The sequence below is a fragment of the Falco punctatus genome (assembly GCF_963210335.1).
Source record: "Falco punctatus genome assembly, chromosome: 2".
In the NCBI taxonomy this organism is placed as follows: domain Eukaryota; kingdom Metazoa; phylum Chordata; class Aves; order Falconiformes; family Falconidae; genus Falco; species Falco punctatus.
Window position 1 is genome coordinate 76,384,913 of NC_137581.1, and position 18,947 is coordinate 76,403,859.

Consider the following 18,947-nt stretch of genomic DNA (forward strand, 5'->3'; position numbering starts at 1 on the left):
GGCCTCCTTGGGATCCCTCACCCACCAAAGCTGAATTGCCCCAGTACTAATGGCATACACCCACAAAGCTGTCTGTAGCAGTACTTTTCCCTTTTTACTGACAGTGGGAGGGAGTAAGAGCTCTTTCCCCGCTGCAGAAACAGGCAATGCCACAGTCATGCTTCATGCCACTGTTGTAGTTTGCACTCCAGCCTCTCTGCTATGGTTGGCAATACAGAAATTACATCACTAGAAATACAAAAAGACCAATTTGATGTTGTTGTTGAGTTTTTCTTCCTCCTACCACGCAGCTTGAGCAACCTGCTATTTTTTCCCCTTAGATTTTGGGTGCCGATGTGATGCTATATCAACAGTGCGGAAAAAAAAACCCTGACTGTAACTTGTCAATGCATTAACAATTCATGTCTGAAGCATGCTAGGTTGAGAGCTTCAGCTTTCAGGGAAACTCCACCCAGGCAGCCGAGATCATTCTATTAGACATCCACACGGATGTAGCACCCAGGAGTGGCAAGCATGCCAAAAAAAGAAAGGTCCTGACCTGAGATGGTTCAGTCTGTTGAGGTTCAGATGTGAGGCACACAGCAGATGGATACAGAGATGGGGAAAATAGTAGCAAAGAGTGCATATTGGGATCACAAACTATGGGATTGGCCTAATCTTTGCCAAATTTTCTGTAGGCATCACAGTGAAGGGGAGTTTTGATGCTACAAAGAAAAATAATGAAGTAACATCCAGAGTGTTTACAAAGAGCTTCTCCTATGCTTGAGAGTCAGCACTGGAAAAAATATGAAGTCAGTTTCCCAGAGAATGGTGTGACTTCACTTAGGGAGAAGGGTTTTTATATTTTTTTTTTCAGAGAACGATGACCTCACTTAAAATGTTAATGAGTCCTCGCTCATAATTGCCAGACAAATTAGTTGGATGAGGGGGTGTCTGTACCCTCATCTCCAAGGCAATGGAGATGGTCTTTACTGCAGCAGTCTCGGTGAAATAAGGAATTGATCTTTGAATATACAAAGAGTTAGTTTTCTTTTCTGTTAACTCTGCTGAGAGTGCTTGAAATTTCAGCTGCCAAGAAATGGCAGCCCAGAGGTGTGGAGAAAAATTGTTTTGTTTTAAATCCATTTACGCAGTGATTCTAATGAGACTTTTTTAAAGGAATTTTATGAGTATGTGGAAATTTCAAGCAGTTATTAAGAATAACATTCATGCTACTTGTGGGAAGCTGGATTTATTATTTTTTTTATATATATTTTTTTAGACTAGCACAGTGGAGGTTGTACCCTACAGTTCCCAGGTTCTCACAATTTGTTTCTGCTTTATCAATTTATAGTATAGTTTGATACATTTTTTTCCAGAATATAGAACCAAGTATGACATGGCTACTAATAAAGACGGGCAACATGTTCTGTGGCTAAGTTTGCTTTAAAACAAAAAAGGAAGGAACTTAAACTTTTTACTTTTTTCTCACGAGGCCAGGGTGGAGAAGGCACAGTTGCACAGTTGTAGCAGTCCTCAACAGAGCCAACAGGCTGTGAAATTCAGGAGCACATTTATAGTCAGAAAATCCCATACAGGTTGCAAATCTGCTTGGTCACAGCCATAGATTATCCACTTCCCATTAACCTCCATTAGAAAAGGAACCAAAGCCAGACACCACCTCATCTCTTCCAATCTGCCGTGCAGCTCTGGCAGGTAGGCATCACCAGGTCCTGCCTGTGGGCACAGATGAAACCAGCAGGGACTTCTTTGCAAGAGGCTGCTCTTAGCTCTGGTTAATACAATTATCAAGAGCCAACAACATAGAAACACGAAGGACGAAATGGGTAGAAGATGTTTGCTTTACCTGTCCCAAGGTAAAACCAATCTAAGAACAATTCCTATTTCAATAAAACCCATCTTCCCAAGACTCACCTGCTGTTGGCATACAGGTTCAAGCAAAGCTTAGGGGTCTAGACACCTATAAAGAAATCAGAACTTTTCCTATTAGTTACCTTAAAAACAAAGCTCTTTCCTCTTCTGTTGTGTGTCCTGTGCTCCTCCACTTCACCCCCCAGCCCCCGTCAAGAGATGGAATAGATGTCTTTATTCTTGTCTATGTCTACTTTCTTATAGGCACTTTTGCTTTAAAAGTGCTGGATTGTTTTCCTTCCCTTCTGACCTTCTTTCTCCTTTGTGTATTTTTATTTTGTGGTTGCTCTGCAAGGCATTTAAGTACGTGCTTAACTCCAGGCCTGTCAGTGCACTACTCGTCCATAAATATGTGTTTAACATTTATCTTGCTGCATCAGACCTGGGACTCCCTCTGCTTTACTTCCTGTATCTTTCTCTTTCCACCCCCACCAAAAAATATAGTTCTTTTCTCTGTCTCTGGGTTCTGCTCTTCTGGCTTTTTTTGGTGAGTTTGGGCTTTGTTTGTTTTTTTTTTTCTTTTTTTTTTTTTTAATATTATCTGCCTGTGTTCCTCTCTTCCCTCATATTTCTTTCTTCCCTGGTGATTTTCTTTCTTTTCTGTACTTTCCTCTTTTCTGCCATGCTCCATTGCCTCTCCCCTTCTGGTCTTTTGGTGCTTTTTCTGTTCAGTTCTTTCCATTTGCCTCTCTGATTTTTTTCCTATTGAACAGCTAAATTTGAAGGATTACAGGGCTATCTTGTTTTCTATAATATTCTATTTCATTAGAGCCTGCTACTATTGAAATCAACTACAAGCCTCCCATATGCTCTTGGGAGAGCTGGAATGGATCCGAAATATTTGCTATTTGCCAAATGGTGGGAGTCTCTGAGTCCAAAGCTGGTCTGTTTACATCAGGATCAAATGCAGACTCCAGTTTGAATCAGAACCATATGCTTTTCCCAAATTATGAATTTTCATAGTAAAATAATCTGCATTACACATAGTGAAGGACAATAATTCCCCTGTTAAGCGCTGACTCAGCACCATAGGGAGGGGGAGGGTTGCTCTGGAGTGAAGGCTGCAGGGTGCAGCTCAGATGTGATGGACTGGGGCAGAGCAAAAGGGAGCCATGCATGCATAGATAGAGAAAAATTGGTCATGTTTAACAAGACAATGTAGTTAGAAAATATTTCACAATGTCTGACACCAGTTACTGAGTGAAACTCTAGCTCCACTGACGTCAATAGCAAACCTCCCATTGACTTCAGGCATCTGGAAGTTCACCTACCAAATATTCGATTTTCTGTTGAAGTGTGTACACAGGCGAGATGACATCCCCTGAGGTTGAGGCATTCCTGTAAGGTCATCTCAACGATGCTGCATTTTACCACTGTGATACTCTCTTGGTGTGCTTTGTTACTGTTGGAGACTCTCAAAATATTCTGATAAATGTCAGCTTGGTTAAAACAAAACTAAAAAAAAATACTGACTACTTTGCTTTTACACTGAAGATTGCTCTTATTTTTACAAATATTCAGAAGACTCTAAGCATTTGGAACCTGATTTTCTTCTTTATTTGCAGGGTTTTGGTACCAGCTCCGTCCCCTCTCTGGCAGAGGTGAAACACAGCTGGGCACAGATGCCTCCTCTCCCCGGGGATGGCCGTGTTTGTTTGGCTATTTGCAGAGAAATAGTGTGTGCTAAACCTGGTGGTGGTGGCAGCTGCCAGCCCTGGAGTGGTCCAGCGGTGGTGGCAAGAGCACGTGGGTCCTGCTGCTGGCCCTGCCCTCCCCACGGCCCGCAGGGCAGGCTTGAGTTTGTGAATGCTTTTGTTGCCTGTAATTGCAATCTGTGTTTTAAAAACTGTTATTCAGTTTTAAAAGAAAGGAATCTCTTTTCCCAGCTGAAAAGAAGCCTGCTGCATGAATTATAGACGAAGCAACCCCTGTGCACAGCCCGTACCCGGGACACAGTATAGGCACTATATTTAATTTCTCATTAGATCATTGTTTCCCTCTTTTCTAACACTGTTTTCATGCTGATTTTCACCACGTAGGTGACTACTTGTCATGATGTAATTGCATGGGATTTCTTTCTCTTCCTCCTGCTGGCCGTTTTCGCTTTCCACTGTTTCTCCCAAGCAGAAAGCAAGCCCACTAACATTCCCACTTCCCCACGAACAAGCAAGCCCACACCGTGCCAGTGCACTTCAGGTGAAGCAAGACGAGCTTGCCTCTCTCTGCTCCCCCTGAAATCACAGGGGCAGCTCAGGGGCCACAGCATGCCCAGCTGTGGCTCGTTGGTGTTTCTCATTTCCCACTGGGAAGGCAGGCAGGCTGTCCACCCAGCCCTCTCCTGACATTGCGCCAAGCAGCTTGTCTGGGCTGAGGACATCCTCCCCGGGGAACCCACGGTATGGCAGCTCCAGCACCATGGTCCTTCAAAGCAGGATCAGCTGCTCCAGCAGTGATAACATCTGCATGTTCCTCCTCTTGCCCCAAGAGTCCTGTTTCTGGCACCACATGAGTAAGTCAGTTGCTACACGTGTGCTGCAGCAAGCACTTCCACGTGCTAGTAATTTTTGAACCACAAATGTCACCAGCGTGAGGGGAAAGGGAGGAGGAGCATAGTCCTTTATGTTGTGGTAGATAACAGGAAAGGGAGGTGGAGAAAAAGGCTGTCTTCTCTCAGCCGCTCTTAAAATGACTCTATCTGCTGTGAAGTTGTACTGCTGATGCCTGTGGTGGCCCCGAAGCCACCTCCAGCAGAGCCTGCTCCAGGGGGAAAAGCCTGCAGATAACCCCACCGGCTGCAAAATACCTTAACTCTTCAGCTCCCAGTCTTCAGAAACTTCACTTGCACAGAACCCAGCTTTCTGGAAAGGCATGAAACATCGCTGTGCTTGACAAACGGCACTTTTAGTCACTAAATTAATTTACATTGACCCACCCATTGCTGATAATGGCACATGTTGCAAAAGTGACCTAGAGATGAAAAATCATCTGCAGGCCCTCGAGACTACTTTCTCCAATTAAAAGTATATGGTCGGAGCTTTCAGAAGGAAGAATTTTGGCAATGCTAGGTTGCTTTCTACTGATTTACAAATTACTGCTTCTTTATCATGCACTGAATTTTAACCCTCGGTCCCTTAGTTTTAAAGCACATACATATCAACCCTATGCTACAGGAGTCAAGAAGATAGCTTCAATTATTTCATTTTATGGAGGTTAAAAAGGTTCTTGTAAATGACTGATACAAATAACTGGAAACCCAGTTAAAACAACTGGATAACAGATGGCAAAGGAAAGTGGTTTACTGTAAAGTGTTGCAGAGTAGAAGATCATTTACAAGAAGCCATTACACAAACATCCCTAAGCATCCAAGATCCCATAAAAGGGTTGCTGAGGTGGAAGCACATTTTCAATTGTGGATTTTTGTGCTTGAATAAAAATAAAATCTTTAATTTTTTTTTTCAGTTCTTACTTTCTTAATCCCTTCCCTCTCCGCATCCCTTCATTACCAAAGGAGTATTACCATTTCTCACCCTGCACAAGTAATGACACTGGCCTGACAAGCACTCCCTCCAACAAAATGTTTAACAAAAAAGGTATTTTTTTTAATTCTCCGTTCATTTAATTCTTATTTCCTCTGAGGTTAAGGATCACTTAAAGACCAAGGACGACAATGCCTGTCTTGTGGACATAAATAGTTTTAACAAATTAAACCATGACACATTTTTCTTCAGTATCATGACAGAAGACAGAAGCTGCTTCATTCTGACATTTAGGAAACTAAACGTATATCTGTCTTTACCTTTTCAAGCCCTTTTCATCCCCCCATATAATCCATTTTGTATAGATAATGGGAACATGACTTGTAGCATTTTGACATAGTGATGAGCTAATAAGACCAAAGCCTTTGCATGCTGTGTGTCTGCAGACCAAAGTACTTTCCCTCAGCTGGAAGAAAACCATTTCTAAAGTTAGCAAAGTCAGTTTTGGCTAGTGTCTTCTGTTCTTCTAAGGATGGAAATTTAGCAGATCCTACAGTTTCTAACGTTCCTGTGGGAGAGAAAAGGAGGGAGGGTTAGGCAACAGAAATATTTTTTTTTCACTGCTTGCCACAGCATCCATGGATTGAAATTCAGCTGACTGACTAATATTTCCTACAGCCTGCCTGTATCTCCATAGCCATCCTCAAATCCAAGCGCAGGACACAGGCATTCCCTCAACAGTATCAGCAGGGTGAGGCTTCTCCTGTCCTGTAATTTGCAGGCTCCTTCTTGATTCTATATGTCCACGTATGTCAGATTGCCCTCTTGCCAGTTATTCTCAACGGAACTCACAGGTACTGGATTAGGAGAGTGACAACCTGTCTAATTCCCTGCATACACATTTGTAACTCAAGGTTTTCCCATACATAGCTAATATGCAGGTTGCATTTGGCTCCTGCAGGCCAGACTTTTACCAAGTCTGCTGGGCAAAGTAGTCCAAAAGATGTGTCCAGGAGTGGGCAGAAGTCTTTCCCAATGTGAAGACATGCCTAGGCTCAGTCTGAGCAGTTGTGAAAAGGTGCCTGCTGGGACATAGCCAGGGCCAGAAAGTACAGGTGGCAACCCCAGGTGCTGGAATGCCTCTCTAAGGTCAGAAGCACACAAATGTAAATGCAATCAGCCTCAAGGCTGAGATTCAGAAGGCAGGGAGGAGTAAATGTAACACAGAGCCATTATTCCTCCAGTCCCCAAGGTGAACTAAGTGCAGCTTAGACATAGCCAAGGATCAAGCAACTGAAGACCCAAAGCCAAACCACTGCACTCAGGCACAGTTTATATCGAAGAGATGTAGGCTCTGGTCTAACTTGCACTGCTGTAGGTCCTGATGAACTAAACAATGCCTGAATTTTCTTCTTGTCCCTCCCTGCACGCACGTGCACGCGCACACCCCCACACACCCCCACACACCACACACACACACCCACACCCCCCACACACACACACCCCACCCCACCCCCCCCCACACACACACACACACTTCCCACCCTGCAGCGGTGACTAACAGACATGAAGCCCTAACCAAAATGTCACTGATCTCATGGAAATGCTACAAGATTCATTGCCTCTGTCTCTGGGACCAGAGGCGCAGCTTCCTGGCCAGGACTATCAGCCCAAGGCAGGAGCCACGGCAGCCCCGGCTGCCCCCCCCACCAGCTGGAGTGACTGGTGGCATGGCCAGGCTGTCCCAGCAGGAAGGTCTCTACACCCTGCCAAGCTGCAGCTATCTGCATCATACATCAGCACACAGCACTTCAGCTGACACCCAGCCTCATGTTCAAAGCTACGTGTACAGTCCAGGTCCCCTCCTGGGGAGTGAAAGGGAAAGTCTTTCTGACTCTATGGGGGGACAACTTCCCCCAACCTGAACCAGACAGCCTTACGAGGTGAGCTGAATCGTCCCTGCTTATTTCTCCTCGTTGACAACAGAGGGAGCCTGGATGACAAGTTCAGAGGAGACATCTCCATTCCAGACAGCTAGGTAGGCAGGGTCAGTTCCTGCCCACCCTGCTTCAGTCCAGAGGCAGGACAAACGTCACGTCTCCAAAAGGAGAGAATAAAGTGAAATGGGGAAAACAGTATTTCCCAAGGTGGACTCTAATTAGGACAATGTTAGGTACCAGTCACTGGCCAAGAGTGCTGTGGACTTTGGAAAAACTGTTCCAGATCTCATTTGAGAAATGTGGCAATGACAGGGCATTCCCCGAGCGGCATTACGGAGGGGTGAGAGATGCTCAGGGAGTCCTGCAAACAGTCGCTGCAGTCCAGAGTATCTGAATAATGTGTTGGTGCTCCTTCAATGGGCACCTTCTGAGGCTGTCCCAGAAAGAGAGTTTACTGACAGTTTTTGCCGAAGCAATGAGCTTTATATGAAAGACTGAGCAAAGCTTGCAGAAAGATCTTTTCTGCACTCTGACATGATACTGCTCCCAGCCTGAATTTCATCTTCATTAAGTACCTGACACATCAAAGCCACAATTTCCCTGGTACTTAATAGACAGCTTATGTGGTCCTAATAACATATCAGCAAGTGCTCAGTATTAAACATACATCATCTCCACAAAGAAAGAAGGGAGGACTGAATGACCTCATTTTAATCAAGGGGTCTTAACTAAGCCACAAATCCTGCACATTCCAGATGTTAGTTATGTGCCTAACTACCACCATTTGGCCTACTCATTAAATTGCATCTACAGTTAATTGAGAGCAAAGCATTTCATCCAGAAAATTGCAGGCTACATTAAAAAAAAAACCAAAACAACACAACAGGCTAAAGATGTGGTCCATAAGCAAATGCCGTTATTGTGTCTCAGTGGCAAAGTACGATATTTTTCACAAAAGGGAAAAACTTGTGTTCCACAGCAAGCTCAGCAACCCCTTAGTACTGGTAATGCTACACCATGGCATGAGGGTGATATGAGAGGATTCTCCATCAAATATGAGGACATGATGTACAGGCACTGTAAAAACACCCCGATACCGGACTTTCTCTGCTGTAGCGAGCTACTAGTTACAAACCAGAGCACATTGGGCAGCAGTAAAGTGGAAGCACTCTGTATAATGAATGGGAGGGTAGCTTGCCACCTTCCAGTAGGGATAAGGGACAGGTGTCCTTCTCCATCAGGGAGAAGAAGACAAACCATTCTCATGCTGGCACTAGACCTCCAGCTCAGCCCAAAGGGGTGCATATGGGCATGGTTGATCATCACACAAGGGCACAAGGACCAGGATGGGGTCTCTGCATTCCCCTGCCAGTGGGGGTTATGCTGGGTGAGGTGGCAGCCCACCATCTCTCCTGGGGCTCCAGTTTGAGGGGAGACAGAGTGCCTCAGCCCTGCATCTCTCCTTGCTGGGCAGCAGGGCCAGTCACCCTCAGGCTCAGCTCTCCAGCAGGGCTGTCATCAGCCCCCCCCAGCACCAAATGAGTTGCTTCCTCTTCATTTGTCAAAAACACTGCAAACCCTTGATTGCGTAGCAAGTGCTGCCATTCCCAGGGCTCCTGATGACAGCTTGTGGAATCATTTATCTTTGATAGAAAAGGGTTTGCATTTGGGCTTTATGTACCTAATAGGATAAGCACAAGAAAAGAGCCTGACTACTGAGTAATATAAAGCAGGTAACCAAATTTAGAACAGTTGTTCACAGTACAAGTATTTTTGGCAGCTTGCTCCTGCAGTGGAGATTTGTGAGCGCAGCTGTTAACATTTTCTCACCCACCTACACAGTCAGGACAGCCAGTGGTTTTGGGTTTTTTTTTTTGTTGTTGTTTCTTTTTTTTTTTTTTTTAATAGAATGAATTGTATCCATTGGTGAAAGAAGTTTTGCTGGAATCTGCTGCTTCAGCAACCGGCCTCACAAGGGATTTGATAGGAAACCCCTCTTAAAGGAACATGAGGCAGGTTTGAGGGCTTTCTTTTTTTTTTTTTTCTTTTTTCTTTTTTTGGTTGTTTTTTTTTTTTTCCAAGCTGCACTGAAAGAATTAGTAAGGAGTTTTCCATCCTTTACTTATACGGACAAGCTAAGTTTCAAACAACTCTCCAATGAGGAGCTTTTCAAGGAAGTCTTTGTTCTTTGATTATTTGAAAACTTGATCTGGGAGTTGCTTCACTGATTGCCTTCTTTCAACCTGCTCTCCCAGGGAAGCAGCCGATGATGAACTAAAGTGTGTACTGCATTCCCCAAAGACTGTGAAGGCAACAGCTGGTTGCACATCACCCAGGAGTGGGAAAGAGGCTAAAACTGAGTGTCTCCTTCGTTCTTTTCTTCAGGCCAGTAGCTTGTCTGGAATAGGGCCACGGTTTTCTCTCTGATTTGGGAAGTATTGTTCTTCTCTGCCTCCCTGCCCTCCTTTCACCCCCTCAGACCCTTCTGCATTGTACGAAGTGTTCCTCAAATGATCTAGGGGGAAAGTCTGAAGATATGCAGAGATGAAATAACATCCTACATGGTGATGTACTGATTTCACAAACATGTCTGTGAAGCAGTATAATAATTTTCCAGACTAGAGCTTTTCCCTTAAGAAGTCTTCAGATCAGTGGCCAAGACACATGCTTCTCCTGACATCAGGGAAAGCATTCTGGGGCTGCCCTGACATCCAAAAGGCAGCACCGACATGGAGGGCTTTTCTTACCTGCTGCCCCAGTTAGACACACAGAGAGCCTTACTGCTTTTTGCTTTGACTTCCACACTCTCTGAAACCTAGAATGGGATAGCTGCACTTGGAATTCACACTTTCCCACATATCATGAAGCACCTCAAAGCCACCAGAGAAACTGGAGTCCTAACTGCACTTCCTTCAGGTGAGGGATTATCTTGCTACATGAGAAACTCAGCTTCATGTACATGAAGTTCATCAGGTTAATCAGGAGCTCAGCTTGCCTTCTTCCTGATATTTGACCAGTAATGCCTTCATTTCCAGGAGTGAGTCTTGAGCTGATCTGTTGAAGAGCATCCAGCCATGCCACACAAGGAGGCTTTTGGAAAGAATTGGGGAAGGAATGCTCAGGAAGCACTGGGCCCCTGACATGCACCATCCCACCAGCCTGGGGAGCAAAATGTGGCACAGGAGACCACCAGCCTAATCAAGAGGGAAAAGGAGCTTTTGTAAGACAGTAGCTGTTCTCTGTGCAATTACTGCATTACGTTTTGCAGGCTGACATTTCTGACTTTAAATGAGGAACAGAGAAAACAACATATTGTCAGAATTGACGTACATATTAAAGCCTAAGCAAACCACAATGAAAATAAAACTCAGACAAAACATTTCCCATTCTGTGTGCATTCCAGAAAAAAAAAAAAAAATGCATCTCTCAAGACACAGAAAAGTGTCATGACAGAAATACCTTACAGCATACCAGAGCACACCCTCTGAAAAAAATATATTGGCTGAGAAAACTAGGTACTTGGTCTAGAAAAGGCAACTTGGAGTGGAGGCATGTGAGAAGCAGCCACCTGTCATGACAGCCATAATCCCCTCTCCCTCTCCTCCCACAGAACCGCTTCCATGGCCTGACCTGCTCCCTTAAGGGAATTTAGTCCAGCTAAATACAGGTCAGTAAAAGGGGATGAGCCAGGAGGCGAGGGGAGTGAGAAGGATTGCTGAAACTCAGTGCAAACACCAAAAGCCTCCCTAAAGGTCCTGCAGTTGCTGGCTCTCTCCAGGGGACCACGGATGCTTGTTCATATGGTCTGCGTTCAGCCTGCACTGTCATTGAGGCACCTGCAGAAATGTATGGCCTGTGACTTCCTGGGCAATGAGGACAAAATCCTGACCATTCAGGGGAACTGAAGAAGATTTTGTGTTCTCTCATTTGCAGGGACAACAATCAACAGTTAGCTCACCACGTGTGGTCAGGAGAACATTTTCCCCATAGACATGCACATACAAACGGACAGAGTTATCTCACTGGCTGTCCAAGCCTGTCATTGATTAGCTGATCCTAAGGGGGCTGGAATATGGGGTCGGGGGGAATGGGTAGCCTTTTACTGCACTGTATTCAGTTGTTCATATCTAAACTTGGCTTCAGGCTGGAGCACAGCAAGTGCTGGTGAGTTCCACCCCCTCCCAAGTCTGAACCTTTAAAATATTGACCATGGTTTTTTTCCTTACCACTGGGTGTGGAAAGACATTTCAACAAAATGTTCATGTCATCTACAAAACTCGGGGTGGGAGTTTCACTCGCATGTTTTTTGTCCTAGTCATAAACAAACCTTAGACACACTTAGCTCAACTATTGACCCTCCTGATTTCATGAATATAGCATTTCCATGGATGTTGCAGTCAGGCTGAACCGCCCAAGGAAAAGATACATATTTTTCAAGCCCTGTCTATCTTGGAGGCACTGACAATGCTAAGTACAAAGAGTTTATGCTAACAGACTTGAAAAATGGGGCACATGGTTTCTCCCACTTCCAAAAACTGCAGACCCAACTACCGGTTTAGTCTGAACCATTTCACCCTGCTCCTATTTTATGTCAGTGTGGGAAGTACTGAACAGAAATGTCTTTCTGTACTACCCTGTCACGTTATGATGACCTTTCAACATCTTTGGGTTGTTGCTCATATTGCTCATTTTGCTTAGTGGGAAAAGGAGCTGTGAAGCCATCAGATGCACTCAGAGCAGCAGCAGAGTATGATTCATGGTTTGAGCACTCATGGCTTTGGGGCTGGTCCTCAAAGTAAGGAAGAATTAAAAGTCAGCTCCACAACTGGCCTGCAACCCACCAAGGGGCTAAAGGCACTTGGGGCTCTCTTTCCCAACATAGTTCAGCTGATGTGGGATGGAAAGGTAGTGATGTCTTAAAACATTCCTGTTTGTCTTGGCATTTGACCACTGAAGAAAAACATGCCTTAGCCATCATAGCTACCAGTTGCTGCAGTGAAGGTGCTTCTGACATCATTAACAATCACACATATGAATATTCACTGCTTTAAATGTGAAACCAGGACTCCTCACTGTATTCCTAGGTGGCATGAGTTTTTCCATGCAGCAGCTGTGGTGCCTAGCCCTAACCCCTCCAGAGGGGTTCATGGTGCCACAGCCAAACCGGGTCCTACTGACAAAGGCTCCATGAAGGCTGCAACCCACAGGGCCCTTAGCGAGGCTGAGTCATGAGAGGTAGAAAAAGATAAGCCTTGCCTTCAGTTGGAATAACTGTGGGTTTTGCAGTTTTCTGCCTCCTGGATCAGCCCTCTGGATAAGAAGGATCTTATATCATTTCTGCCTGCATCCTCCTGGGACAAAGCCTGCAGTACAGGCAATAAAAGTCCTGTGTCAATAAAATCTGAGGGCATCACTGTCTTTGCCTTGGGCTTATCCCTGTGTAACATGGCTGTTTCTGGTGGACAGCCAAAAATCAGGAAGTGAGACCAGACTTGGGACTGTGGTTTAGAGAAGAGTCAAGTCTTGGGATAAGTCTTGTAAAGATATCTCGCTGGAAGTCATAACCTTGTACAGAAAGTCTTTATTTTTCCTGAGTTTTCCCCAATATTGGTACAGTTTTGAAGATAACATTTTTCAAAGTAAACAAAAAAGGAGAAGCAGCCCAGGAAGCGCATGGAAATTACCATATCAAACAATTTTGCCTAGCAACTACTATACACAGAGAATATTAAAACAGATGTTTTAACAGGAAGATCCTCAACTGTAGTTTTTGCAAACATGCACTCAGCAGTGGCCTTGAGAAAAGTGGCTCATCTTAGAAAGCAACCTTTTAAATGAAATTAAACTTAAATGTGCATGTACAAGGTAGCAGAGAGCGAGCTGTGGCTTTCTTCCCCATGGAGGCATTTTTTTTTTTTTTTATTGTTGGAGACTTCTTAAAGAAGGCTTCAGTATGTCTGGATGCTAATTGTTGAGTTGTCTAGACGGTGATGATATTATTACCAAGTTATGCACAGATACTCACTTTGTCACTGTTTCCAGTGCTGCCTACACATATTGCTTCACTGAGTACTGTTGACATGTGCAAAAGCTCCCTAGATATTTATTTTTCTCATTTAGACAGAGATACAGCATGTTTTTGAAAACCATTATGCACTGAACCATTTCTAATGTTTGAAATGTCTTGTGGGTTAGAACTGAGGAATAATAACGGGGATAAAAGGCACTGTGGGCAGAATTTGATGGGCTTGCTCCTGATAGAGACCAAAGTACCTGGGAACAGAACGGGGAAATCTGCCAGATGTGTAGGACAATTGTCTCTGATCCTATCTGCTCCAAATCTCATATGATACACTTTACTTGTCCCTGTGGCTTATATTCACCAGGACCTGTACATATCTGGGGAAGAAAGAAAAGGAAAAAAAACCAAACCAAAACAAAAAACTTCTGAGACCTTAAGAAGGAATTTTGAGCATATGGTACTCAGTTGGCCATCTAGACTGGTTTTCAAAGGCAAAAATGATGACTTGCTGGAATCATATCATCATGCAGAAATGTGACCCTGGGCAGGCTGACCAGGGTGAAGTCACCAAGGAACCAGGGCACCTCACACAGGTCTAAGAAATAATCAAGACTGTGATCCTGAATGCCAACCTGCCATGCCATGTTTGTCCATCAGGTTTCAAAGCGCCTAAAGCACATGACTTAGCCTGCTGCTACCTCCACAGAGCCTGTTGCCTCTCTCACATGCCTCAGCTCAAATCAGATCTCAGACCTGGCTTTCTTGAGACATCCTCTGGCATCTTCAGCATAGCTGGCACCCAAGAAAAGGAATGAGTGCCCTGAAAAACACAGCAGATGCTGCAGCTTTCCTTCAAAAGGACAGCTGCTTCTCTGCAGCTAAAGAACTTGCCCAGAGAGGGGGGAGATCTGGGCTTAATGCCTACCTCATCCTGGGAGAGTTCAAAAGTACCTCTCTGCTTCCCAAAAAGATTCGCAACCAAAATTACAGAGTTTTGAAAAAAAGGATCTGCCTGTGCTCTTCTCACTGGAGTTGAGCCACTTGGCCATACAAAGCTGTAGCCACAGGAGGAGTGCAAACAAGAGCTAATAACCCAGCAATAAAGACAACTGAGAAAGGGATGCTTCAGTTCCAGTCACTGTTTCCAGATAATTTCTGTGTTCTGCATCCTCACTGCAAGAACCCAAACTCACGGCTCTTCCTCACCAAAGTAAGCATCCTAACCACCAAGAGCTATGATCCTTCTTGCTGGCTCTTCCTGGCCCAGTGAATTCTTTTTGCTTTGCAGTGAATGGGTTTGCAGAAGACAACTCTCCAGCCAGAGAGCCAGGACACACGTGCAAGGTGAGGGTGTGGGAATGTCATTAAGCTGACTGCTGTGGATCCCAGTCTGAGCCATCCAGCTCTCCCAGGCCTCGTATTGGTATTGTAGGGGCCAAATCTAGAATTTTAGTTCCTTCCTGTAGATTAGACACCACAGTATTTTACACTTCAATTTTGTGTCTGTGTCCACATTATGGGGTGTGCGTGTGATTTCACCAAGTCACAGAATCACTGAGGTTGGACAGGAGACTGTCTAGTCCAACCCTCCTGGTCAAGCAGGGACAGTTAGAGCAGGTTGCTCAGGACCGTTTCCAGCCCAGTTTTAAACATCTCCAGGGATGGAGACCCCAGACGTCTCTGAGTACTCTGTTCCAGTGTTTGATCAACTTTACAGAAAAAAAAAAAAAGAAGGTTATTTTTAAACAGAATTTCCTGTGTTTCGGTTTGTGCCCATCAGCTTTTGTCCTGTCACTGGGCATCACTGGGAAGAGACTGGCTTCATCTTCACACCATCCCTTCAGGTATGTATACTCTTAGATAAGACCCCTCTGAGCCTTCTCTTCTCCAGGCTGAACGGACCCAGCTCTCTCATCCTCTCCTTGTATGGCAGATGATTCAGTCCCTTGACCATCTTTATGGCCCTTCGCTGGACTTGCTACAGTATGTCTTTCTCATGTACTGGGGAACCCAGACTGGACACAGTGTTCCAGATGTGACCTCACCAGTGCTGAGTTGAGAGGAAAGGTCACTTTCCTCAACCTGCTGGCAACACTCTGTCTTATGCATCCCAGGATGTTGTTGGCATAAGGGTGCACACAACTGCTTGCTCACATTCACCTTGTTGCCTACCAGAATGTGCAGGTCTCTCTCTGCAAAGCTGCTTTCCAGCTGGCTGTCCCTTAGCCTGTACTGGTGCTTGGGATTACTCCTCTCCAAGTGCAGGAATTGGCACATCCCATTGTCAAAATTCAGGAGGTTAATTGCTTGATGCCCAGTCTGTCTCAGTCCCTCTGAATGGCAGCACAACCATCTGCAGCACCAACTCCCAGTTTGGTATCATCTGCAGACTTGCTGAGGGTGCGCTCTGTCCCATCATCCAGGTCATTAATGGAGAGGTTAAATAATATTGGCTCCAGTATGGACCCCTGGGGCACATCACTAGTGACTGGCCTTCTGCTGGACTTCATACCACTGATCATAAACCCTTAAGCCCAGCTGCTGAGCAATTTCATTGAGCCAGTGAGTTGTTCAGACCATCTCACTATCCATTATTTAGTCTTGTACTTACCAGTTTGCCTGTAAGGATGCTATTTGACACAATGCCAGAAGTGTCACCAAAGTCAGTTTATACCCACTGCTGTCCACCTATCCAACGTGTTACTCTTTTCATCATAGAAGGACACCAAACTGGTCAAGCTTATTTTGCCTTTGTAAATCCATGGCAATTACTAAATGAAGAGTGAGCATTTTATCATCACCTAGAGGCTACTGGGAGGATCCATGTTTTGAAGACGGGGAGGAACTCAGGTGTCAAGAATGCAGTGCTCCAATGTCACTGTTGCAGTAAGAGTACAGGCAGCTTTAATAATACAGTGGCGAACTCAACAGCTTTGATCGTAAAGATTTATCTTGAACTTTCTTATTGAAACTCATGCTGCAAGTGTAGCAGGACTTGTATACTTATTTCAAAAGGTGTCCTATGCCCTGGCTTACTTTTTAGGTAACACTGTGTGACCAATAGAGAAAACTAGTTATCAAACAACAGATTTGAACCTTCTACTGCTGGCCTACAAAAGTTGGCCAGGAAAAAAGAGCTTATACACACTATACATCACTTTGTATTTGTGGCACTGACTGGAGAAAGCTTAAGGGCCCACCGAGAAGTAATTGTTAAAAAATAATATAATAAATTATTTCTTATTTAGATATGTTACATACACATATGTCACAGGAGGCAACAGAAAAGACAGCTTCCCTTCAGGTCATCACTGTATATGATGGTGTTTCAAAGTCTACTGGATGCTTGTCTGCCTTGTTACTTTGTCAGTCATACTCACATTGACTTGGGCATAAGGATGTCTCAGCCAGAAGTCCCAATGGAGAGAAAAATGTCAATTTTCTTACACAATAATAGGTATTAAAAAAGATAGAGGAGGGTTTATACTGTTCTATATGGTTATTTTGCCTGAGCTTTAGCAGTTTTTTAGTACAGCTTAGTCAGATATCTGTCAGGAATGCTTTATGCCTACTGTTGAGGCAGAAGAGGTCCAAGCTGTTCAATCCCAGAGCCTTCCTGAGATTCTAGCTCTACTTTGTCCTGTGTTACTGCGTGAGAATCGAGTCTGACAGAGGCCATCACCAACCAGTTGCTGCACACAGTAATTCTGCACATGTTCCCGTATCCTTCTTAACTGCCATTCCAGTTAATTTTCACATGCAGTTCTTGAGCTTCAAGGTCCTTTGGGCTTTTGAGGTAGCCAGCAGGCAGCGACAAATTTACTCAAAATGAGCTTGTGGATTCCTTTCAAGGGAAGGCTTTAGTAATTGACTATGGCACAGAAAAGCCACTTCTAGTTTCCAACCAACGAACTGCCAGATAAACACACGTAGGCAGCATTTCCATAGATTTTTCTCAATTTACCATTACCCTCTCACCCTACTCTTTTAAGCTGTTTTGCAAAGGACAGCGCTGCATCATGGATGCAGAGCTATGACACTTGCTTTTGCCTAGTCAGTCTGTCATTCTTGAGCACTATCATCCTGAGGAAGGTTTTACAGGAGAAAGTCTGTTCTCGAGTAGAGTACATGGCAGCAGTATCAGTAGCTTCATCACCTTCTCTTGCAGTCCCGCTCTCCAGCTCTTTGTGCATTGGCCACTCACTATGCACATCCAAGAGAAGGGCTGGATGCCACAGAGGGGTCAGGAGGCAGCAACAAACGTGGTGCTCAAAGCAGCACCTGCACAACCAAGTGCATGCTCTGGGCAGCACAGGTGGGGCCATGTGGGGCTTCAACTCTCGCTAGACAGAGCTAACAACTACACTGCAGAGGCTTAGAGAGCAATTGCTTGTCAGCTGAGGTTACAGTAACCTACACAACAGCTGAAGTTCAGCAAGTGACACAGTGCTGCAGTGACAGTGCACATGTATAATGATACTTAACGGGCAGGCAATAATGCTTTCAGTTGCCATCATTTGATCTCTTGCAATTTGCAGTGGTTAACAGTTGCATTGGTAAACTGATGGAGCCCAGCTTCCCTGCTGGGTCTGCAGGCTGACAGAAATGGGATAACAATACAGGACATGATAAATATTTTTGTACTGACAATTAGCTAAATATACCAGTGGAAAGGATGTGCTGAGCATGCATGGGGATTTTTACTTTTCAAAACAGAATTATACTTGAAGAGTTCAGAAAGATGCACTCACCCAAGGAGGTAACAGAAGTTTGGCTTTCATGATCGCTCTGTTTGCTGATCTAAATACACAGAAAATTACCATCTGTCTCTTTTTCATAAAAAGCAGAAATTGATACTTTTCTCCATGAGTGGCAAAGAGATGATTTTTTTTTTTTTTTTTTTTTTTGGTAGATGGTCCCCACAAGAGCATTAAGTCACATCCTGTTCAGAAATTGGGATCTTGAAGCTGCGGTTAGAAAACTGAATCATGAGCTTCACTTTACTAACATTCCCCCTATTTTTATGTGGGATTTTTTCTCTACTTATTTTCATTTCCCCTTTTTCCTTGCCATTTCCTTCCCTATGCCAAACATGCAAAGGTCGTCACTCGATACTGGAGGAGCACAGCTATATGCCTGTGCCATTTCTAAAACTGTGCTTGGTGGACAAGTGTGTGACATGTATTTGACATGAGTGAGAGAGACAGTGACACCCTCATCCTCCTTTCCCCGTCTTGAGAAAGCCACATTTGATGCAGAACAAAGCTGATAGCATGACTGGTGTGAGCTGAAACAAGTCACTTAGTCATTCATTTTTGTCCGTGTTGGATATGTTATGAATTACATCATCATTCGAGGAAAGTGCATGAAATTTAGACTAGTCTTTGTGTGGCCCAGTGGCTCAGGGCCTGGAATCTGGTTTCTGGCGGGGCTGTTGATGTTGGAGGAGGCACTTTGCTGCTCAGCTCCCCCTCGCAACCTTTCCCCGGCTGGCACCTCACCCTGCAACCCTCCTGCCCTGCCGGCTTGGGCGCAGCCCATGCTGGCTGATGGAGGGACGGACTCAGCCCATGGGTTTTAATACTTTATAAGCTCAGT